The sequence below is a fragment of the Fundulus heteroclitus genome, chromosome 9, assembly GCF_011125445.2.
Source record: "Fundulus heteroclitus isolate FHET01 chromosome 9, MU-UCD_Fhet_4.1, whole genome shotgun sequence".
NCBI classification, from domain to species: Eukaryota; Metazoa; Chordata; class Actinopteri; order Cyprinodontiformes; family Fundulidae; genus Fundulus; species Fundulus heteroclitus.
In genome coordinates, this window is record NC_046369.1 from 14731038 (window position 1) to 14756830 (window position 25793).

The 25793-nt window shown below is 38.6% G+C and overlaps 1 long non-coding RNA gene across 1 annotated transcript in view; it reads right to left on the bottom strand.

Annotated features, from left to right (window-relative positions):
• Positions 1-7271: 7271 nt before the first annotated feature.
• The window catches only part of LOC118564148, a 38097-nt gene continuing 19575 nt past the window's right edge, over positions 7272-25793 (bottom strand). Inside the window, exon 3 of the long non-coding RNA XR_004931672.1 lies at positions 7272-7503. This is a non-coding gene — a long non-coding RNA (uncharacterized LOC118564148). The remainder of the gene's footprint in view (positions 7504-25793) is intronic.

Here is a 25793-nt window from a genome sequence, read left to right on the forward strand (position 1 = left end):
ATACTGTAACTGAAAGCAACTGAATTCATACATAGCTGTATTTATTGAAATGACTTTTGGAGGTATTGCCGTGAAAATAAACATTACTGTAACTGGACACAAATACACAAATTACTGGAGTGGACACACTGACAAAAAGTGCTTAGGATTTATAAAACTTAAAATAACAAAATAAGGATAATCAGTGCCGTTTACATGGCCTCAGTGGTCCTTTAAACCAATGAAATGATAACATTCAAATGTTTGCGCGTGTAGAAGTTGGAGCTAGCTTGTTTGTTTAATCAGTGCTTGCGGCACTCGCGGCTCTTGTTTTTCTGGATGGCGCCTCAGCATGTGCCTTTTAAGTTTGTTGTGTTCCCACAGTATTTCATCACGATGTAACAGTGTTTGCAAATTACGTGCGTCATATCAATTTTGTTTTTACCTTCTTGCGTCCAAACATCTGACTTGACGTGTGATGGAGCCGGGCGAATGTTCTCAGTCTCCTCCATGTTTTGTTTATGAACGACTCGTCGCAGTATCCCGCGGCCGGAAATGCTTGTGACACAAGGCAGCGGGCGTCAACACATCTGCAGCGACATCTACTGGACTGGAAGTTGTATTCCACTTGTTTTTGGCTAATGTTCGCCAACCATTCATGCAATTTTATTTATGAATTTTTTTAATTAATAATCGATTCTTGACGTCAAGAATCGATGCATTGGATCGCGAATATTAGAATCGCGATGCATCGTCATTAAAATTATTTTGCACACCCCTAATATATATATATATATATATATATATATATATATATATATATATATATATATATATATATATATATATAGATAGATAGATAGATAGATAGATAGATAGATAGATAGATAGATAGATAGATAGATAGATAGATAGATAGATAGATAGATAGATAGATATTTCCTGGATCACTGTGTGCTTCTGTGCTCTTTTTGTGTCTCTGCTCTGTCTTCTCTAACCCCCAGTCGAGTGAGGCAGATGACCGTTCACACTGAACCTGGTACTGCTGGAGGTTTTCCTTTCTGTTAAAGGGGAGTTTTCCTCTCCACTGTCGCTTAATGCATGCTCAATATGAGGAATTGCTGTAAAGCCATCGACAATGCAGACAACTGTCCACTGTGGCTCTACGCTGTTTCAGGAGGAGTGAATGCTGCTTGTCAAGACTCAATGCAACCTGCTGAGTTTCCTTCGGGAACTTTTTGACCAATCTGTCTGGATGATTTGATGGAATTTAACTTTGTAAAGTCCCTTGAGATTACATGAGTTGTGAATTGGTGCTATATAAATAAAATTCAATTGATTTATATATATATATTTTTTTTTATTAGGGCTGTCAATCGATTAAAAAAAATAATCTAATTAAGTACATACTCTGTAATTAATAAATCTAAATTATTCGCATATAATTTTTGCTGTGAAAGTATTTTACATATTTAAATTCAAATGATTCAATGAATAATCAGCATTAGATACATTAAAGTTCAAAAACTCTTTTATTCACATTTCATGCCTTCAAACGTTTTAACATGTGTCGTTGTGGCATATGTGGCACACAGTAACGTAGGGGACACAATGAAAATAAATGAACACTCCCCTCAATATCAACACTTTACAACAGTAAAGTGACGTCCGCGCTACTTCCGGGTTCAACGGTAGGCAAAAGCAGGACTGTTCTCGCCAAACACTGTGACAAAACGGGTGAATTAGAGCGTGCTTTTAGTCAGTTTATTTTCGCAATGTAAACAATGCCTACGACTTGTTGTGCTCCCGGTTGCACACAGAGGCATTCCAAATCGTTGGATGTACGTTTCTTTGTTTACCGAAGGACGAAGAACCCAATTGACTGTGGGAGCCATCATACCCCGACAGAATTTTCAGTCTACACTTCACCTCCGGTAAATACAACTTAATGTTGCACTGGTCATTGTTCTGCTTAAATAATTAAAGCCGCAAGCGGCGTCGATCGGCCCTGCAGCCAAGCGCCTTCGCGCACCGCCGGCCACCAGCCACCGCAGAAGCTGTCACGCATTTTCCCTGCCCGTCCACCGGGCGATACAAACAAACGCGTTGGGCGGCACTCGACCACGACTCACAAAAAAATCTAGTGCAGATCGGTCGATGCAGCGAGGAGATACAGCCGTTGAATAATTATAATGCATTTGGCCACCAGGCCAAACTAAATCGTTTGGCCAGCATTCACAGACTCGCTTGCGTTACTTTTTTTAAATCCGTTAATATATATATATATATATATATATATATATATATATATATATATATTCCTGTATATATATATATACATATACAGGGATTGGACAATGGAAATGTGGTAAAGATTCCATATGAAAGTGCTCTTGGTTACCATCTTATATCCAACACAGATATTTCTTGGTAATCCTTCGGGATGTAGGAAAATCAATGAAAGACCTCCCTTCATCATATCGTAAGTCCCTCCGGCAGATACAAACGCAGCTGTGTTCTGTATCTGTTGAGCCGATATTGGGGACATACTGTATCTGTTCAGTGTTTGACTCAGTAAACTATTCAAGCAGTTTTGTCAAGGCATGACTTCAAAGAATACTGTAATACATGCCTTTATCTCACCTTGTCTCAAGTATTACAATGCACATTAATTAATACACACAGACATGAGCACATCTCATGTGTCTTGTCCTCCCTTTATTTGCTTCCTGTGCATCACAGAATTTATTCTAATATCTTAATGTTGGCTTATAAATTCTTAAATGTTCTTGCCCCTCTTTACCTCTGGTTTACTCGAGCCTCATCTTCCATCGGGGGTCCTTAGATCAGCCACCTATCTGGTTGGAGTTGTCCAAAAAACAAGGAGATCGAGCTTTTTCTGTTTTTGGACACATTGACTTTAAACAGTAGACTGCCATCATTGCTTCCTGTTTTTACATCTCGTTTCAAAAAAAAATTTGTTCGTCCTTTTCTCTTTCTGTAGTCATTGTATTTATAGTTACAAGGAGCTCATATCATTAAATGTTCAATATTATTATTTACTGAGCAAATGTCAGGGTGAACTCTTAATAACTTACAGCCAATTTATGTGAAAACCATATTTAAACAGTAAACATTTTTAAAATTTGATAAATTTAATTATTCGAAATTAGCTCAAGAAACTTTCAAGAATCTTATCAACCATTTGCATAATCTGAACTGGACTGATGAAACATTAAATAAAATAAGCGTTTTTGGGTACAGTTGTTGATTTAGGTGGGGGGGAACATCCAGTTTGAACAGTTAAATCAATGATGAAGTCACATTAAAAGCAAAAAGATGTCATTCAGAACCATGTGAAAATAATCTAGTTCATCACAGGAGGATGCTAAGACCATCGTAGTTAAAGGCAACACCCTAGCAGAAAAGGGCAAATGGGCTCTAAACATGTTGAAAGGCTTACGACAAAGAGGCCTTCAGTTTACTACTCTTGAGGAACCTCAATAGAGGAAAGTAGGAAACAATAGTGGGTTAACATGATTGTAATTGTGGCTTTGAGAAGGACAGGGAGCTTTCTGTTGTCTTTGCTGTTCCTTTCCCAGTGAAGGGGAAGTGAGGCGTACTGATGACAAAAGCGACAAGTGCTTGGGAGCACAAAGGAGCTGGTTAAGCATGGCCCTAAACTCCAGGAAGTGTTAATCAACTGAATCCTTAGGCAGCCGAGCTACTGTGCAATTTTCACCCTGAGGTAGATTGGAGTTTAGCGGCTGGGAGGCGATAGCGAAGGGAACATTGAGTTATGAGGGATTTGTTGAGTATGGCTGATTTGTTTGATTTGTTACTAACATATTTGTTCGGGCTTCATGCCAGCGTTTATTTGCTTCATTAGCAGCTGGTTTAAGCATTCACGCTTACAGTAATCTTAGTCTGCAAAAGGATGACAAAAAATCTGAAGGAAATATTTAAATCTGTGACAAAACTATTAATGTCCTCTATATTGTGTTAATACTGAAGACACTTTGTGTTTTTTTTCCTTCACCTTAAAACACAAAGATATAACATTGTTCCATCACCTCACAACTTAAATAACACATGATATAGTTATTTTACCCTCCAACAGCCATGAAAGAACACGGAGACAGCGGGAGCCATTTAAAACATCCAGATTAACTGCTAAACAGATTTTCTGGGCACATTATGACATCTCTATGATTCTACTGGCTTGCAGCGGAATACGCGGGCTCAGAAATAATACACTGCCCAATCCCTGCGTACACAAATATATCTATAATGAGCAGTGTCCTAGATGTTCAATTCATTACAGAGGTTCTAATGCTTTCATCTTGCGCTCCAGCATGAGTGTAATGCAACAAACCGTGCATGTCACAGAAGTTGTGGGCGCTTTGTGTGGTTGCCTGTGTGCAAGAGGGAACAGTGAAGGGTTAGTTCTAAGTATGAGCACATTTGTATTAAATCTTTCTGCTCTTCTAGCTCGAGAAGCCAGCTTTAATTAGCACTGTCTGCCCGAGTTAATACCATGCACGCCTGCCCACAAACAGGCAACAACAGGAAGTAAGCAAGGGCCTCTTCACCTCAAAGCAACATTTTCTTTCCTTTATACAATTTTAGTGAGGGCTCATATCCAAAAGGATCCCTGGATTGCTCTCCACGGGGAGTTGAAGGCTTCCAACTGCTGCACTCTGGCTCAGGCTTGGATGAGCAAAATTCCTAATTAATTGTTTAGGTTTCCCGGTAAATGAATCTTGTTCTCTGCTTCTTTTTTTTTTCTTTTTTCTTTTTGCCTTTGAGATGGGGGTTGAGTGAACTAGTTAGGAATTAAGATTGCAAGTTTTCATGGAATGCACTTCTTTCTAATTCATTCAGTGATCTCCTCTGAGATGTCAAGCTGTAGCTTATCTGCCTGCTTTGATAGAAACTTCATGTGTTGGCAGGTTTTTTTTTTTCTCCACTCACTTCCAACACTTGAAACTGTTGACTCTAATGGAAATCTTTGAAGAGGAACTGCTGTGACCTTAATTAAACATGTGAAGAAAAAAAAAACTGGGCACACTCTCAGCTTGAATGTAAAGCAGACCTTACAAAAATAGTCCATACATTTTTGTGGCCAAAGCCAACCTCAGAATGTGAAGCATTTTATTTGATGTTTCAATAAAGCTGTAACAAGTCCTTGCCTATAGCTAAGATGTCTTTCTAGTTTCTCGCTATTGACCATTCTCAGTCATAATGTTTGAAGTGCTGTCATAGATCCACTAACAGTCAATATAAACTAAATAAAAGTATGGATTGCTATATAGCTATATTTTATGCATTTATTATCATTTTCTAGCTGAATATTATGCCAGAATCTTTATTTTTAAATAAAAAGACTTCTAACTCACTTCCAACTAAGCAAACAAGCTATGCACTACACATTAACTAAGCAAGCTTTATTATTTCTATGACTTACAGTAGCGTGAAAAGTAAATGTGCACCATTTTGAATTGTGTGGCCTATTTGTTCTCAATTTTTGGTAACGCTTCAACCTCCAAATATTGATTTTAGCCTATTACATTTTTCTTGGATAACTATGACGCTGCAGTATAAAAGAACAGAACATAAATGTTGTTTTTATAAACTGTGAATAATTTTTTTTTTGTATTGGGAACATAGGCAACGCCACACTGTGTGTGTCTGCCTGCGTGCGTGCGTGTGTGCATGTGACAAATTGCTTAGAAACTGATATTTTAAGCTACCCTATAACTTCTCATTTGCAATTTTCACAATTAGCATGATCACCATTACTGCAGACATCAGTCTGGGTGTGCATTACCAGGAGAATGGATACCCTTACCTTCCAAAATGCTGCAAAAGTTTCCAAATCAAGTAGGTTTTATGACAGACACAACCCAAGATCAAAGGGCTAAAGAATAAAACAGTGATGTTCAGCCTTCCTGTTACCTGCTTAAGACTTGCTCTCTTTTGAAGCAGTGGCCTGACGGAACTGACATGTCTCTTTAGAAAGTACAGATTTTAACTTCTTACACATTTTGTGCTTTTTCAGATTTAATTTTTTTGAAGCCTCACTAAAACAGAATTCTCAAAATACCCACCGTATGTTTTCGGACAATAAGGCACACTTAAAATCTTTAAATATTCTCATAAATTGATGGTACGCCTTATGATCTGGTGCACCTTATTTATGATTATCGTTGTGCTTACTGACTGATTTTATGTGGTACAATGTGCTCAAAAATCTGTTAAAATGGGTGGGTACGACTTTGGCAAGCAACGAAGCACTCCACTTAATGGCTATTTGGAACATTATGGTACACTGTCACTACATGATTGGACCCCTGAGCTGTCCTCAAGACTGCCTGATTGTAATATATATATATTGAGTGTCTTTGACGTAGTAAGAGACTCTTACTAAGAGTCATGCAAAGTAAAGGGGACAAACATTGCAAAGTCAAGATGTCGAAAGATTGTGTAAGATACATGGCACATGTGGAGAACGTTTTAAAATTATTTATCACAGTCACGATCTTTTTACATCACAAAAACCTGGTAGTTTACCAGGTGTGTATAATTTTGTGAAAGCCACAGTAAAAAGCATCCATTTGGCAATATGGTGACATGGTGACCATACCATGCCTGTCTTTGCTGCTGTTTTCCAACAGAGACCCTTCTTACTGTGCATGGTCCTCATCAAGCCAGTGGCTAAGAGAAATGGGTCTCTGTCTTATGTCATCTCTACACCCCTGGGAAACAGGAAGTTGTAAATCACAACTTAAAAGTTCATAGAACTTAAAAATAAGTTATATGAAGAATTTAAAAGGCATACAAGTTTCATACAAGTTGTTATGGTTTGCAATATCTTTAATTTTGTATATCTTTCATATATATATATATATATATATATATATATATATATATATATATATATATATATATATATATATATATATAGTTATTTCTGGACCATTTCTGTTGCATGGTTCCCAAAAATATTGAAATGATAAATCGGAATAAAAAAAAGCTATTAGTGCGACAATGTGCTTAAATCGTTCTATGACTTTTGTTCATAATTGTACAGAGAATTACTCACAATGCAGGGCAAGAAGACATGCACTATCTTTGTAGTACATAGAAATAACAGATAAATAAAACCTATGTATGCATTCAAATATCTAAAACTGATCTCTGTCTCTGCAAAACTAGTATTTTAAAACAGTTATTTAAAAAAAAAGATCTGGAGTGCAGGCTGAGTAAAGCTCAGCAAAGGGTGAAGAGAAATGACACTTTCATACTTTTGATAAGGAATTTATGATCTTAAACACAAAATAGAGTTAGAGATATCACTGGTCTGCAAGCTCAGCACCAAGGGCCGCTGATGCTGTATTATTAGTGTGCAAGATGGAGTTAGTTCAGTCATCACCCAGTGTGAGGTGGCGGCTGTCTCTGCTCGTCTGGCTGCTCCTCTGCTCCTCTCTCACTGCATTAACAGCAGGGAGTCGCCTCCCAAAGCTTGAAAAAGACACACTCCATTAATTCTTCTGCAGGACCCAGACACAGCTCAGATGTGTGATGAAAAAAAGAACATAAAAAAGAGATAAAACACCAAACTCAGCTAAAATTCACTGCACATCGCTTTTTGTTTTTCACATAATTTTTATGTTTGTGTACACGCACACAGAATTAAACTTGTGTGCAACACAGATGTCTTTTAATCTCAAGTGAGCAGAATTTTCAAGAGACAATTCTGTGTGAATTAGTATTACTTACTGGCAAAATTAAACAAAGGATGCATAACTAAAAGAACTTTACATTTCTTAACATTTTATTTAATGTTATAACAACATAAGTAACAGATAGGGTCAGTGGGGATAAAGCTGCTTGCTTATTTTTGGCTTTTGACTAGTGTTGAGATTTAGCCACTAACACTGAGTGATAGTTTGACATCATCATCCGTAACTAAATGTATACTTGTCACCCTCGCTGTTGAAGTATTACTGATTCACTTTTGAAATGTTATGGCAAATCCATGTTATTTTGTTTTCACTGCACTTGATGTTGGCAACAGCTGCAGTTGTTTGTGCTCTGCAAAAAAAAAAAATTCTTTCTGATATAAAATCAAACTGTACTCGGAGGTTCTTCTGGTAATTGATATGAATATTTTTCTTTGTAAGGTTTGACTTGTGTTGCCATTCAAGCACACATTAATGACCAAAAAGTATGGGTATTGATTTATGCTCTTTCACAGGAGGGACAGGAGAGCAATCAGCTTCTTCCTCATAACACGTGGTGCATAAAAATAATTGGCAGTGTCCAATTATCCTTTGATTTATGTTCAGGAGATCTGACAAGCCAAGTGAATCCAAACTTTTTTTTTAATCAGGAAGCCTCAAATATGACTTACAGAGAGGTTTCTGTATAAAGTCTGACTTTTGAGAAATTGCACAAAAACAACAGTGCTATGATATTTCTGATGTTTTTTTACTTTTTTGTAAGTAAAAAACAGCAGACATTTTTGGATGTTTATTTGAAAAGTATCATTGACTTTGGATGTGCACTCACAAAAGCAACCTTTTCAAGAAGGTAAAATGTACGAATGTAAAAAGTGGTGTGTGGGGACAGTTGGGGGGAGGGGCTGCTGACTGCTGTCAAATTTATAACCAATAGAAATGTATTAACATTTGAGCCTGATTAATTTACAAACAACCCCTCACAAGGTAAATCTTCACTAAAACAGATGTCTATATAATTAGTTGGTCTAATCTAGTTTACGTGATTTAGCATCCTTTTCCTGACTTCTGTCACAGGCTTACAGTTTCAGAATAAATGAAATGTTTGGATTGATCAACCATACAGTAAAGAAATCACGTGAAAATGCCAGCATCAATTACTCATGTTTTATGCATCAATAAGCAGCAGAAACAGAGGTAAAATCATTTTAAAGGAAGAAAAACTATACCCTCAGTGTTTCAAGATGGTTAGCATTTAGGTTACCCAACATCATCACACAAATGTGTTCGTACAGTGTAGAAATACCACTTGCAATATTTAGGAAAAAAATTTGTTTCCATATCAAAGTTTAAATCAAACTACAGATCTCATGAAGTTTATATCTGTATCTCACATAGTGCAGATGGTGAGTAAGTTAGCCACATCTACACTACCACTCAAAGTTTGGGGTCACCCAAAAAATGTCATGTTTTTTCCGCGAAAAGTCAGACTTTACTAATCAAATTAGTTAGCAAATGTAAAAAAATATATAGTCAATTTGACATTGCAGCTGTCAATTTGTTGAGGTAATCTGAGGGAATTTCACCCCTTGCTTACTGAAGCATGGGTTTCATGGGCACTTTTTAGAAACCAAACAGTCAAGCCCCTCCCACAACAGCTCAATATGGTTGACATCTGGTGACCGTGCTGGCCAGTCCATTATAAACAAAATGCCACATTGACAATGTGTACACTGCATTTCTGGTTGATTTAATGTTATTTTCATTGAATAAAATTGTGCTTTTTGATAAAAATATAAAGACATTTCTAAATGACCTCAAACTTTTTGGCGATAGTGTATGTTTCTATAAAGGAATTTACATATAGTATCATCAGCATCTTTGTACAGTAAATTTTTTCCAGCTTCCAACTTTGTTGTTTAACTGTCTACATAATCTATGTAGACATAGCTGTAATGCTTTTCAATTCTAGTCAGTACATGAATAGGAATGTGGCGGGCAATGAAATTTACAGGGTCCTGCCGGAGGACACTGCACACATTGTGCACAGCTGTCACGCCCACCTATTTCCAGAGATGGACAGTGAGAAAATTGGAGTAAATAACAAATGTCTAACATCAAGGACCCACATGAAAGATCAAGAGGCATAGCTAAACACTTTATAGGGTAGGGATACAGTGACAGGTCAAGCTTGAGACAGAGCACTCAGAAAGAATGTCTTCCAACCATGAAATGTCATTGCTGTCAATCACTGGGCAGATTTAAACTGGCATCAGACATGGTATAAGGTGGCTTCTGTCAGTTAGGACATATCATTGTTGTTTTTCAGACAGAAAGACCTTAATTCAAACAAATGAATACATAATTATGCTCGGGTGCAGTTTGATCCATGTGTTGGATTGGATGATGGGAAAATGTAAGACGAGAGTATTGAAATTAGATGTCCGCTCAATTCAGTTGGTTTGATTGACCATGAGTAGTGTTAAGGTAGGTCAGTAAACAGAACAGTATCGCTTAATATTCTGTTGATTCACCTAATGTCCTGGCAACATACATTCCCTTACTGCGGCAGCCTCATTAGAAATGCTTTTCCTAATTTTAGCTGGTCAGCATACGAAAAAACAACAACACAGTTCTGATTAGGAATAAACCTGTAGTCTGTTCACATAGGCAAATGATTTAGTGTGTTGACTTGTTTTAATAGACATTTAACAGACACTAAAAATTTTCTTGGTTTTGATGCATTTAATAAATGGGAAAAAGTTCAGATTTTTCAGTGTCTGACCTACTGATGACAGGACAGAGTCAATAAAGCAAAATGACCAATTCTAGATTCTGACTGATTGATCAAGAATCAAGAATCTTTATCACTATGTGTTAGCATAGATTAAATTTGTGATGAGACAAATGTGATGAGACAAATTCCCTGCTTTAATGGAGCAATTTCTCATTCAAGAGATTTAAAAAAATAAATTCTGGACCAGAATATCATCATTACACATTCTCAAAAGGTGCCTAATGCAAGTTTTGGATATGAATATAATTAATATAATTAAATATAATTTTTTCCCCATAAATGTTCTTACAATTGCCTAACGTGTAAAATGAATTATCCTCTGTTTACCGCAGTTGCCTCTACATTATTGACTGGATTAGTCAGTTTATGAGAGAGTGATTCGGGCTGAATCCTCTGGGCTTGCACATGGGTGTGACGTGCTGCGTGCGCTCCTTCACCTGGCTACTTTGTTGAGTCTCCGTCATAATTGATGCATTAGCGAGAGAACACTGGCAAACTTCAATATTTCATGCATGTGAATAACACTGGTGTCATTTTAACTTGTCACCAGAGGGGGCAGGTGTCTGCAAAAATCCTGGAATTTCCGCTATGCTCCTTTAATAGAGTGTGTGGGTTTCCTTTGCTAGGGCTAAGGCACTCTAGAACTCCCTAGACGTTGAAATACTTTCAAAACTATTGCATCATTTTTGAATCTTAAAATAGTTAAAGCAACTAGAAAATTAAGCTGTTCAAGAAAAATGTCTTGTGTTCACATGCCATTGTTATCCTTTTTCTGAATACCTACACTTCATAATCATGCAGTATATTAAAAAAGGTATAATGGCCAATCTTTTTTCAGCTTTCAGTTCCAGGGATTATCTTATCTATTGTTGTTCCACATGTCAATCATTGTGACATGTAACATCAATGTGCGTGCACATTCCTTGCTAGTTTCCTCTTGCTGGCTGTGTTAATGTATCCAGTTAGCTTCGGTTTCAGTCAGTCGTTGTAGCTCTACTGCTCTAACTTTATACTTTGAAAATGGCTGAGAGTCGCCAAGAAGCAAACTAGCTTACAACTTTAGGAGAGGAAGAGGAAGGCCTTAGATGACAGAAATGAGACCAGAATGTATTTGGGAGATTCTTTCACGTGATCCCCCTGATGTGCAGATGAGCGGGTAAGATATAAGAATAATGCATGCGCAATTATTCAAAATGGAATTGGACATTTCTTACCCGAATTTCTGGAAAAATCATCCATTCTTCCTATAATGGGCCAATATGTGGGATAAATATAAGTCCAATGGGTATAAATATTTTTGCACTGCATAAAACAGATGTTTTCTTCCTTTTTGGTTTGTGAACAAGCAAACTGATAAAACTCTAAATGTGAAACGCAACGAATGTCAACTGCACATGTCAAAAAAAATGTTCATGTATATGTTCTCCACAGTCCCAAAACATTGAATTTTCTTGCAGCACATCATTTAGCTGAGATAAATGGCAAACTGTGAGCCAGCAAGGGAGAGGCTACATCAGCTTATGCTTGGGTGAGCATGTAGGGCATGGATGCGCCACACGCCCTGAGGTGAGTGGAGCAGGGCTGTTTTTTTTCTTTTCTTTTTTATACATACAAGTCAACCATGCTTCACTGCTTCCTTGTGACACAACCCCTGCCTTTGCAAAGAGTCAGGCCTGTCCTGAATTAAAGAAATATATTCTTAAAAAAAAAAAAAATCTAATAAATAAATGATAAATTGTTTGAAGTAAAAAAAAACATTCTGATGGTTTTTGGAACATGACATTAGTTAATGGTGGTATACTTGTACAATTTTAATTAAACCCATTTGCAACACATATTTATTTATGTTTCATCTGTTTTGCTGTGTAGCAAAAGCAATGAGGTTAAGGTCAGAGCCCACTATCGAGTTTTACTCTTACTCTTACTCTATAATTCTTACTCTATGCTTACATGATGGCCTTTCCCTTAAATTCCAGATAAATAAAGCTTTAACTTTGGGGGAGAGAAAAACAGCCAGAACACCAATACTTACTCTGGAGGAGCTACAAAGATCTGCAGCACAGGTAGTAGAATCTGTTGATAGGGCATCAATTAGTCATGCACTCTAAATCTGGCCTTTATTGAAGAATGACAAGAAGAAAGTTGGTGTTGTCAAAAAGCATAAACTGTTTGGAGTTTGTGTCAAACCTTGTAAGGGACACTGCTAACATGAAGGGGGTGAAACACATTCAAACAGAAAACGAAATCTGAAAAATTACCCCGAACGAACCATTCTTTGTTTGTTTTAAAGGAGACACTTGTGGAAAACAGGAAACTCCCAGAGACACGGAGAAGAACCACTGCTGGAACAGAAGACAGGTTAGTGGCTGCTGAGAACTCAGGGAATGTGAGGAAACTCTAAAATAAAGCTGGTAACCTTTTCAGATGCCAGGCTGGGACACGGTGCTGTTAAGTGATTCTTTCCGTCCGTTGAGAATCCAGCCAGCAATAGTGGAGAGCAAGATGACGTCACAACAGGCTGTGGCTCGTATATAGAGGGAGCTAGCTTTAAACTCTGTGGAACCATCAGGCTGAATCTCAGAAGCTTGATCAGGATCAGTAAGACAGGCGTGGGTCATGCATGTAAAGGCTGGGTATGCCAACCAAATCCAAGGGTTAGCCAAAAGCCGATGGTCAATGGGAAGAATCAAGGTCATGGTTCAGAAATCAGATGAGGACAAGGTAAGACAAGGAAATCCAGAAGACCTAGTCGGGGTTCATAACAAGGCAGGCTGTCAAAAAGCGCTGCACATCTACAGGCAAAGGCTTTCAATAATCTGGCACTGTCATTCAGCAGCAGGCCTACAAAGCTGGAGAAGCAGGTGAGAGTGAAGAAATTGATTGTGTGTGCCTTGGAAGACATTAAATGAGTGTGAAGCAGGAGATGCACGGATGCATGCAAACAGACAGGCCAGAATCATAACATATGTCGTGAAACTTGGGAATTGCTGTTTGCATGCTCTGTCCATCCAATGTGTTTGAGCTTAAGATGATTTGCTCCCTATTAAAGAAATATGTAGTGCCAAGAAACGTCAGCAAATTCATGAGGCTCTAGATGTGCAAAGCGGTTTAAGACATATCCCAAAAGACTTGCAGCTCTAAAGGGGGCGGAAAACCAATGGTGACCAAATTATTCAGATTGTTATCTAAAAAAATTAAATAAATAAAAAAACATGGAGAGAAGTGCTAGCAAGTGCTGGGCCAGGAACACAATAGGGTCATGGAGAACAAAGCCATGGGTCTTGGGACGATTTCAAGACAGCAAATAAAATTTAGCAAGCATTTGTAAAATGACAGTAATTGCTGTTTGTGTTCTCGTTATCTAACTTGACCTACGTTTATGCAGTGTTGTGCAGTGTTTCACAATGTCCACCCACCATCTCACAGGTTACAAGTCTCTGTCAATTGCATTGTCTGAAAGGAAAAGTTTGGAAACAGATGCTTTAGGTGTCATGTATGGGGCGGTATTTATGCAAATGAAAATAGTCATATGTAAGAGGACAGTGCTGAATTTAACATACCAAAAGAGATTTGGTGTACTCTGTTCTTGGGAATGTGACCTATCAAATCTTCTGATGGAAATGAGCAATCCAATCCTTATTCCTTGTTAGAAATCCTTGGTGAGATTAGATATATAATTTGAATATGAATAAGACTATCTGGGCTAATTATAACCCCTCATTCAGCTACCTCGTTTGCGCAGAGCAATGCAGTTGAAAGAAAAAGTCGAAAAGAAGAAAAACACAGATGATTGGAGGATGAGACCAAGCAGCAGGATGAAAAGAAGTAGGAGGGGGAAAGAGGAAAGAAATGATGAGGAAGAAGTCAAAAAGATCAATCCCTAGTTTGGGATTATCTGTGCTCCGATAACATCCTCCACCCCACCCATTGCCACGAAGATCTGCTACCTTTTAGGGGTAAATAATTCATTCACCTCAATGTGCACACTTCCACATACACAAAAAAAGCACCTTCGCTCATACTGCATCCCCCCCCATCCAGATAATGCTGCTGGCCAATTTTACATCTTGCTCCACGGTTACAGTCTCCAAATGCGATTAGCGCTTATCTGAAGAGAGACCAAACCACCGTCATCATCGAGTTCATCATCATATCCATATTCATGTCTTTTAAATCCCCTCCAGAGTAAAACTAAAGGGATTCAAGCACCTGAAAACACTGAGCTCTTAGTGGCGGAGGAAGGATTGCAGATTCCTCTATTGAGGTCAGAGCTTGGTATGAAACATATTCAGGAGTTTTGTTCTCACGAAAAAGCATTGGTTGCAGAAAAAAAAAGTGACAATTTTGTTCAAACAGAACAGGATTAAAACCATTGTGTACCATTATAAAAATTTTGTTTTTTATCAATTTTAAATAAAACAAAAAAAAATTGTATAGAGTTTACTTCCAAGTCAACTGTCCAATTGTCTTGCTATTTGTTTATTTATTTATTTATTTTGTCAAGCAGCATATGTTGCTTCATGAACAAATATTATTTCTTAAGCTTTAAAGAGACAGCATCCATAATATGAAATCAAAACAAATTATTATTATTTTTATTATTATTTGTGAACCTATCCAGTATGATACTGTCATCCCCAAATTAGTTTGATCTAGGAGGGGAGTAGTTTTTGCTGCAGTTCGTTTGTATATAATTTATACCCCAGAGTAGTATATGTCATTAAAAATGGAAATATGCATCCATTTGCTCATTTTTAATGTAATGTAATTTATCTGGTCACTTCCTGTGATTGTTATCCAAGCTTTTGCCCAAAACCTGCAATCAGGCCTAATTTATCAAAGTCTGAGCAACATAAGAAAAATAAGATGTCACAGTAACGTACATTTCGTCATCTGTACCCACCCACTGGGGTCAGCGAGAGGTCTCCACAGAGATCCACGTGCAGCCGAGATTTCTGTGAACACGTTTGGCTGTACATGCCGGGAGGGACAACGACACTCCCAGTCAGAGGGTGCCGCCAAAATGAATGGCAACAGCACATTATCCAGGCCTTAAAGGCTGCAGTGAAAAGTGTAGATCCCAGAGAGGTGCGTGGTTGTTCAGCTGAGCTACAAACAGAATAAATAGGAGCGCGGGGTTTGATCGCAAGGATCAAGCAGCTCACATACATGGGCACGGCGAGGTATATCAAGCCCTTAAAGGCTATACTAATCTGTCCAACAAAAAAAAAAAAATCAAGAACAAGGACTTTGAAACCAACATAATATTTATAGATCCTGCATCTCAGTTTTATAAATGCAATGCTACTCGTCAAGAAATCAGCAGACATTGTTAAGAAGAAAGGCAAATTTATTCAAGACACAACTGGAAACATTTGGATGTTGTAAGACGGACGTTCAAGGCTACCTTAAAGCCTCTTGAAGTGAAATGCTAAAGAAATTAAAAAAAATTCCAAATGTTACATTAGAATGCTGCACTTCAGGGCTCACACACACTGTGTACAGTATGTGTGAGCAGGGAAGGTAGAGTAACAAAAAGATGGAGCATAATGCAAAGCAGGTCGAACATCTGCTCCCAAATTGGCAGATGATGAAAATAAAGAATACCAGCTACGCTGTTTTTTGTTGTTGTTGTTTCTGTCTTGCTTGTTCTTACCTTCCCTTACGTTTCATTGTAGTTAAACAGCTGATCGTTCGGGATGGAGCCCCACTCCAGAGGTGCAATCTCCTCACCCTGCAGCTCATCTACTCATCAAGCCTCCAGCATACGATAAGACCAGTGTGAACCTCTGTTCTTTAACCAAAATGTTCATCTTTTTTTGCCATAATTACACCTATTTTTCTCCAGTTCTTCTGATTTTTTTTCTTCTGGCGTCACAAAACTTTGCTAAAAAAACTCTACCCTAAGTTGCTTGTCACTTTTCTGATGTTCTCTTTGTCACCTCCCATGAACTCATGTGAACTCACACGAGGCACATCCTCTGGAGGTTGCCTGCTAAAAACCATGTGCCTGAACTGTGCCACCTTAAAGGTCACACATGGCCTCCTCAACATAAGTATTGAGCCGTAACTTCCCTGTCTTCTCTTTTTTGTCAACGCTGACCTGTCCCATCTGATGAACTTATGAGACAAATATGTGTTAGAATACAACTACATAAAGACAATAATTTCGTTACTTTGCCAGGTAAAACAATCTGTTGGACCAACCAGCAAGGCTAAATTGGTAATCAGTTCCAGTAGCCGTATGGTTTTGTATCCACCGTTTGCTGTTCCCCAATTAAACATTTCATGTTATCACTTTTCTTAGCTTGTTGTGGTTGGTTTCCAACATGAATTAGGTCAAACAAAAAAATTTTAAAAGACTTCCATTTGTAAAATAATTGTTTTTTTCCAATGATTTGAATTATTCAGACGAGAAAAGTTGAAGGAAAACAAAATGGTGCTCCGTTTCAGATCCAAAACCACAAAATGAAATATGTGGTAAGATTAAAGCTTTCCCTTTTACATTTCTACTCCTCTTGCTTCGCCTTTCATTGTATTTCTAATGCTTTTTTGTCTCTCCTATGTTCTGCCTTCCTATGCCGTGGCTTCAGGTCTTCTATACTACTGTAACGAACGTTTCCCATCATCAACCACATAGGCCTACCTTCAAAACCACGGCCTCAACGGTTGTTTACCGCTTCCACCTCCTTCTTTACTGTGTGTGTGTGTGTGTGTGTGTGTGTGTGTGTGTGTAAGAGTACTGCGTGCAGCCTGCAGCTGCCGAAAAAGCATCTGAAACCCTGATAGCATCATCGCACAGGAAAGAAGCGAGAGACCTAGAGACACTAGCTTGTGCTGCTAAATTTGGAGGAAAGGGGAGAAGTGGGGTTGAGTGCTGCATATAATCTGTCTTATTGTGGAAAAGGCAGATGTTCAGTGAGCATGGGAACCCATCAAACCTCTTCACTGTGGCTTTTTTTATTGAAGGAAGAGTCGCAACGTGTCCTTACCCCAAAGTTTGTCGCTACTAATTAGTAACGATGGGTGTACAGTGTGTGTAACTGAATATGTATACAAAGGTTTTATGGCTCTATCAAAGGATGGATGGTAAACTCAGCCGTGTAGACGTGCATCCTCTCCAAACCTTTTAACCCTAAAAATAACTTCTTCTGAGGCGTCTATCTTTTTTTGTTGCTTTTTGTAGACATTGCTATTCGTATTCAAAGCTGATGACTGAAGCAATGTCATATTGCTGTTGCTTGATTGTCGGTATTTCGTATTGAAAGTATTTTCAATATACATTTTAGGCGTAAATAGTTGTATATTCAAAAATGCCTCGCTGCGCCAGGAATCACTTGATCCAGTCTACAGCAAGTGGTGTTTTCCAACAACATTACATCCAAAGACACTGCAGATATTTCCAAGTACAGGCTTATGTGGAACTGTAAGCTACATCACAAACAATAGTTGAGTGTGATATTTTTACAGTCTACCTTACAAGAATGTTAATAACTTGAACTTTTGACATTTTGTCATGTCACAACCAGCAAATTCAATGTATTTCTTAGGGATTTTATATGATTCAAAAACACAACAGAAGTGTATAAGTGTATAAGTGAGGAGGAAATTAAACATGGGTTACAAAATCTTCCACTAATACAAATAATAATACACTAAGAAAAACAGTGATGTGTATTAGTATGGATGGCCTCTAAGTTAATATCTTGTTGAATCAGTTGCCTTGTGAGTTATATCTTCGCCAGCGTTGCACATCTACAGACTAAAGTTTTGGCACTTTCTTGATCTGAGAAGCAGCCAAGCTCAGACTCAGTCAGATTGGATAGAAAGGGCACATAAACATCCATTTGCTACTCTTGCCACAGATTACTAGATTAGGGTTTAAACCTTTAACACAAAGTTATGCTGCAAACTAAACTATTCTGTTTCAGCCCTGGCTGTGTGTTTAGGGTTATTGTCCTTCTTGTTCCACTCTCTCTGAGGCCTCTAATAGTTTTTCCACAATTTCTTTGTATTTAGCTTCTTTCATCTTCTCTCCAACTCTGACCATTTCCTTCTCCCTATTAAAGAAAAGCATCCCACTCCATCATGCTGATATGTAGCATTAGTTTTCTCTCACAATTCTGGTGTCAACCAACCAAAACGTCCGTTCCCATATGTTTGCTGTGTCCCCTTGACAGCGGGATCTGTGGAGTGCACCACCAATAGTTTTCTTGTGAACAGATGCTCCCACCTGAGCTGTGGAGCTCTGCAACTGCTCCATTGGCTTCTCAGCAGATTCTCAATCTTAATTCTCTGATTTGTCGGTTTATGTGGTACCACCATGTCTTGATATTTATAGACTTATACGATGTTCTACATTTTCAGATAATGGATTAAAGAGCGTATCATTAGATGTTCAAAGTAGTGGATGATGTTTTATGATCTAATCCTGTGTTAAACCTCTCCTCAGGTTTATCCTTGACCTTTCTTCGTGTGTTCCTTGTTCTTCATGGTGATGTTTGTTTTTTTAAAGTTCTCTAACAAACCACTGTGGTCTTCACGGAACAGCTGTATTCATACTAAAATTCAATTACACACAGGTGGAGTTTAAAATCAGTTGTTTGTACTGGAGTAAAGCGGGCAATACTTATACACACCACGGTCATGCACTGTTTCCAGTTGATGGATCATACAAGATATTATTGAAACGCAGTAAAATGTGTGGCTTTCATCTGACAAAAATGTAAACATGTTTAAGCGCTATGGATATTTGCCATACAATATATTTTTGCATTTATTCATTCACAAAGATCCCCCACATATTTACCTTCTCCTATTCCACGGACTGATCACTGAAACAAAAAAAACCAAAACAAAAATAAAAATAAAATAAAAAAAGCACTAATGTTAAAAATTCCATAGAAATACTTCAAATATTAAACCGGTGTAAATAGTGGTATTCTATGAATAATAAAAAAAAGGAATATCTACTACTAAACTACAACCTTACATTGAAGCTAAGTTAAAAAAAAAAAAACTTTCAAGTTACTTTCAGTGCAGTTCTAAAGAGTGCCATGAAATTAGGAATAAAGGAAAATGTCTGAACATTGACTGTTTTAAGGGTTGGATCTATAAAGAGAAAGTTCCTTGATCCTAAGTTTTCAATAAATATTCCCAAGGCAAGAGATGCATATCTTTTCATAATCTGGTTTACCAATCAGCTAATCTAATGTGCTGTGGGTGAACTTTGTTCACACTCCACATGTTCTATCCTTGTCCCCTCTGCCATACCCCCCTTCCCCTTCTCTCTGACTCCACTCCTTTCATCACTCCACATCCGCAGGGGAGATGTAAAGCTTTTGGAGTAAATCAAGGCTCTCTCCTTCATAAACGCCCTTGCAATTAACTTAGCTCTTTCTCCTTCTGATTTACGCCGACCATGTTGGGGACTGGAGTCAGTCACAGGCCCTCTGGGTTTCAAAAGAAAAGACTCGTTGGCCAACTTCCCTCACACTCTTTCTGAAAGACACACTCATGCGCGCACGCATTCGCATATGGAACCGCAGAAATTGCTTACGCATAGACAGATTCATTCACATCTGCTGCGCTGAAAAGAAAACGATGAGTGGAAAGGAATAAAAAAGCAACGAGTGAAACAATGTGGCCTAATGACAGAGGAGTTGATGACTGGAAGCTGCTGCTCCAGTTCATCTGACACTGTTTCTCGAAATGCAGGACGTACAGAACATCCATGAACATATATGTTAAATCTGTCTGCAACATATTACGTAAAAAAAAAAAAAAAAAAATCTTTTAAAACGCATTATAAACATCGATAAGTTGTAATTACAATCTTAGTGAAAAAGTGTTGTTTTCTGGAACAATAATTCAAAAATAATTTGCTCTAAAATAGAAAGAAAACGATCACCAGGAAATACAGTTTTGTGATTCTCTGTGACGTTTTTGGAAAGGTTCACAACTTCATTCCTTTCAAAATGACATGAATAGTAAATAAAAGAAACAGTAAAGAAAAGTTGGCGTTTTGTAGCATTTTCAGCTTGAATGAGAGCTATACCCCGCAATGTTTCACAAGTATTGCACAACTTGGCTGCCGAGTGGAGAACACCTGTAGTTTTGGTGGTTTTATTTCTTGAACTGGAACCAACCATATGGGCGTCTTGGACTTTGAAGTTTTCCAAGTTCAGCAAGACTGTTCGTAGGTATATGGGGGTGGCTGTTTGACAGAAATGGCTGCATTGCTTTTTTTTTTACTGTGAGATATAACCTCAGATGTGTGTTTTTTTTCCCCTTTCCTATTCCACTAATAGTAATGCTCTGCCTCATTTGCTCGTATTATACTTAACGTAAATGATACTAATTTAAATGAAATGCATCAAATGTTCACCGTTCACTTTTTTTTTTTTTTGTCTTATATGGTTATGTTCAAGGAAAACAGAAATGAGCTAAATGTGGTACAATACGTACTAATAAGGGGTGGGGGTTGGCAGGATGAGGCTGTGGGCAGTAGGATTAAGGAGAGCTCGTTGAGAAGACGCCGTTACTGAAACAGCGTGTGTCACTTCTGAGAGAAGTACTGCAGAGTATTATGCTGAAGAGTCCTTGAGCAAAAATATTAACATATACCACACATTAAGTCACTTAAAATGTTGCAATAGATCTTTGTCAGATTAAAGAGCTGCTTCTGAAGATGACTGAAAGCACCAGAATTCATTATACGCTCAGGTGCCATTTGTCAGCTCATGGAATATGTAATTTCTTTGTATTTTCACAATGCACTAGACTGCTTATCTAAAATAAATGTGTTAGCTGAGCCCAAATACCCTGTGTAAATGTGTCCTTTTGTTTTTAACAGAGTGCTGTGTATTTAGCATGGCTTCTGTGCTTACTAGTTCAGCAGAACTGCAGCTAACAAAGGGGTGTGCAGCTAGCGAAAGACTTCTGATGTTGCGCGGCGCATTTCTAAGTTTTTTTTTTTGCGTTCAAATCCTCTGTGTGCTGTTTATAGAGAAGCGTCTAAATTTAGCGCGGCAACATCCATGATTTTAATCATTTGTTCCCAAACTAGCCGGAAAAGATCAACTTTCACATCCTTCAAGGGCTTTGTACTTCAAATGCGCCCACAGATCTCTCCGTTTGTCACACTGCGACTCCCAGAACATCTCCGATTCTATTTGTGTCTCAGTCTATTTACTTAAACGCATTTCAAATGTATTGGCAAAGGCCCCTCCCAAAACCAACCCACATTTCCAAAGCCTGCTGCGCCCCCCGACACGCACTCTTTCACACACTGTCACACACACACACACACACACACATACACACATGGCCCTGGAAAATGCTGTGCCCTGCCCTTGTCTGTTATAGCGGCCTCACACACACTGGCTTCATTCTTCCACGCCATGGACTGAGAAGGTTGATGCATCTGTGTATTTCTGTGTGTGTTAGAGTGCACCGGTGCACACAATGTAATGAGCACGCTGGGACGCCGGTGTGTGTGTGTGTGTGTGTGTGTGTGATTGTGTGAGCATGCGTGAGCGCAGTGGATTAAAGGAAGCAGTTATGTGTTTCATGTTTTTCTAGTGATTACACTGTTAGCATTTGTGGTCAAGGCATAAACTGCAGATGGGTTTTATCCATGCGAAAGGCTAATGTGAGCACATCTATTTGCATGTGACGGACGCAGCTAGAGCGTGTCGAGATGTGTGGGGGGAGAATTCAGGCAGATGACCTTCTTCAACCACCTCTCATCCCCTGTCCAATCCAGAACGCCGTCCCACCTCGACGTGCCTCCACCTCAAACTTTTTCAGCTCCGTTGCACCGTGATCGGGCTTGTGCGCAATGTTCCTAGCTTGCCCGGAAGTGAAATCACCACCATTCCTGGATTTTAAATGCATTACCTTGTAGCTCATAACTTACTAGTACATTCATTTCTATGCATACTTTGACCTGTTTGCTGTTGAGTGCTTTCGGTCATAGTGTTGCATTAGAATTCAAGACATACTCCAACACTTGCACACACAAAAAAAAAAAAAAAAAAAAAAAACTGCTCGTCTGATGCAGTGTAACACCAAAAGCTTTTTTTTTTTTTATGTCTTAATACATTGAGTGTCTCCGGTGATGCAACCAAGTTGCCGTATGATTATATAACCTTATTTTGTGTACAGGTTTGTACTCCTATTGCAACCACACTCATGTCCAGCCTTAAAATGTGCTCACTGTGTGGTCCTTTGTCCAAAGAAAAACTGTTCCAGATCACTTTGCCATAGTTTTTTGCATTAATCTCCTTTAAAATCTGTTTTTAGAAGTATAATCCCCCTTGTCCTTTAGCCCATCCATCTCCGTAAGATTATTTTTTTTTTAAATCTGCACAGCAGGTAGACGTGACTCTACTTTACATAGCATTTATACAGTAAGCTTATAAAGTAAACCTCAGAGTCTTTTTTGTGTATCGTGATCTTTGGTCGAAGCGTGTGCTTTAATGCTAAGGTGCCCTGAATGTGGTGTTGCTTAGCAATGAAAGGAAAAAAGGGGTAAAGTCCTGTAAAATCCTATGCCAAGTGCCTTTAATATGTCAATAAATGTAGAATTAATCTATTGTTTTGCAGTATTCTCCACATTTATTGGCATTTTGTTATAAAAGGCCAATAAATGTAAAAAAAAAAAAAATAAATAATAATAATTATTACAAGAAATCCATAAAAAATTATTCACACAAAAGGTAAAAGACTGCATTCAATTTCACCACGTTTATTCAGTGGCTAAAAAACAAATCCGCCACACTTTGTAATTAGAAATATACATAAATACGACGCATCGCAGAGGTCCATTTCTCTTAAGCTGTCATCAAAATGGCAAAGTCAGTTGAGAAGTAGTGATTGTGTTCCTCTTTAACTGAAACAGAAAATGGCTACAAGGGAATAGCTTCTCACGTAAAGTTCAGAGCAATAATGGAAAAAGTTGAAAACAACTGGAGCGAACATACAAAGCTGGACACAGACATCTGCGACCTTGCAATTGCACACATTGAGGAGGATAGTAAGTGATGTAAAAAATAATCTCCAAAGTTTACTGAAGTAGCAGCTTCTAATTTTTAAATGTAAGGGAATTTAATTCCTACGTCTTGATCAAGGGTAACAGAGTGCAGGTATTTAAATCAAAGTCTGGAATTAGTGTAATTATGATGATTATGAAACTTAAAGTAAAACCTTCTTTTTTTTTTTACTTTAAACTTGAGTTTGTTTTTCAAAGCAACCTGAATTCAGTAATTCTTTATTACATTCAAACTGTATTCTTTTTTTTTTGTATGCCGTCTTTGTTTTGCATTCTTTATAATGTAACAAAAATGACTTTGATCCGGGAATGGCAGAGCATGTGAGGGCATTTACACGCTAAACTAAAATGTACCATGATGTGGCCTGACATGCTTAAACCCTAAACCTAAAGCTACCCCTGGCTTTTTTTTTTTCCTTTTCGTTCACCACTCGGGCACTAAATCAGAGAGACAGAAACATAACAGCAGCTTACCTTGGTGTCAGCCCAAGGCACCAAGTGCTTTTCTCCCCTCCCTACATCTTCACTTTGTAGCCCCTGCCAAACACTGTCACCCCAAATCTCCCACTAGCCCGCCTCCTTATGGCAGCAGTGCTCACAAGGCGACCGCAGTGGCATGGCGGAGCCACACGGCACCATCTGCTTGAGCAGGACACGTGGTGGATGGAAAGGACGGGCTTCCTCCATGTGCTCTATCCCCTCAACCTTCTTTATCCCAAATCCTTCTCCCTGTGTGCCGCAGCCCCGATCACCCCCCACCGTCACCCCCCCCAGCCCCTCTACTTTCCGCCATCCCACCCCCCACAGAAAAAAAAAAAATCCTGCTGATAATTTTTAAGGAATGAAGAGTCCCTCTGTGGTCGGATTTATGAACTCTTGTTGTAGTCATAGCAACCAGCTGCAACTTGTATTTTAGGAGGGGGGAGATGGGCGGAGTGAAGGGGATTTTGGGTGGGGAGAGCGGCAATGAAATCAGTGTGTGTGTGTGTGTGTGTGTGTGTGTGTGTGTGTGTGTGTGTGTGTGTGTGTGTGTGTGTGTGTGTGTGTGTGTGTGTGTTTTCATGGTGCTGGTAATGTTGTTGGGGGTGTCCTGTGGAGAAAGAAGAGGCATTGTTGTATTGGTATTCAGGGTGTCAGCAAACCAGAGTAATTGCTTGGTCTTTATGAAAACGGGGATGAGCTAAAAGCTTGAATGGGGAGATGCATTCATTCCCAAAACTCCCCGAATAGAAGAAAAAAGGCAATATACACTTGTTCTATTTTTATTAACTGCTGTTGAATATTAAGTTGATCTCTCTCTCTCTCTCTCTCTCTCTCTCTCTCTCTCTCTCTCTCTCTTTTTTTTTTAGCTTAGCAATGAAAGGGTCAATTCAGTCTGCCGTCATGTAAGCGCGGGACGCAAATGTTCATCCCAGCCGTCCCTTCACGATACATTTTGGAACTTTTTGCATTTACCTCATGCTAGCACCTCCGTATCTTATGCTGCGTGTAAATCCAAGTAACATACGGCCGTGTGATCTGTTTACTGTCTCACCGGCTGTGTTTCTGCAGCTCACTCTGGGATGTATATATCTAGCTTTTAGCTTCTTATCACACCCTTGCAGCGTTCCCTTTAAAGCTCAAACTCAACCACTATAGAGACATACTTGCTGTGGGAGAGAAAAAAAAAATGAGAGAAAGAGTAGAGAAATGGGGAGGGAAGGAAATAGAGAGGGGAAAGAAAAAAAAAAAAAACTCCTGACACCTCAGACTCCACTTCACAGCCAGTGGAGGAAGAAAGTGAGCAAGCCGCTAAGCCTTTCCTCCCCACAGCCGCCTGCAAGGTGAAGATATTGCTGCTCACATTTGGACAGATGCGGAGATCCTTTTGCATTGTGTGTGTGTGTGTGTGTGTGTGCGGGTGGGTGGGTGTGTGTACTGTAGACCTTCAGCCATCTCTGTTGAATTTCATATTTTTATTGTCAATGATTAAGTCAGATAGCACGAAAATAAAAAAAATAAAACAGTCAAAGCGAAATTTGGAATGTTTACTTTTTTCTTGTGGGAGATTTCAATTTGCAACCCGTTGTAAACTGTTTGTGTCGACATTAAGGGTGAATTGGACACTTGCTGGGAACAATAGATGCTTGCTGAGGTTTATGTATCCCAAATAGCCAATTCCAAGAGCCTGTAAATGGGTTTGTTATGCTCTAATTTCTAATTGCACAGCAGGATTTTTTGA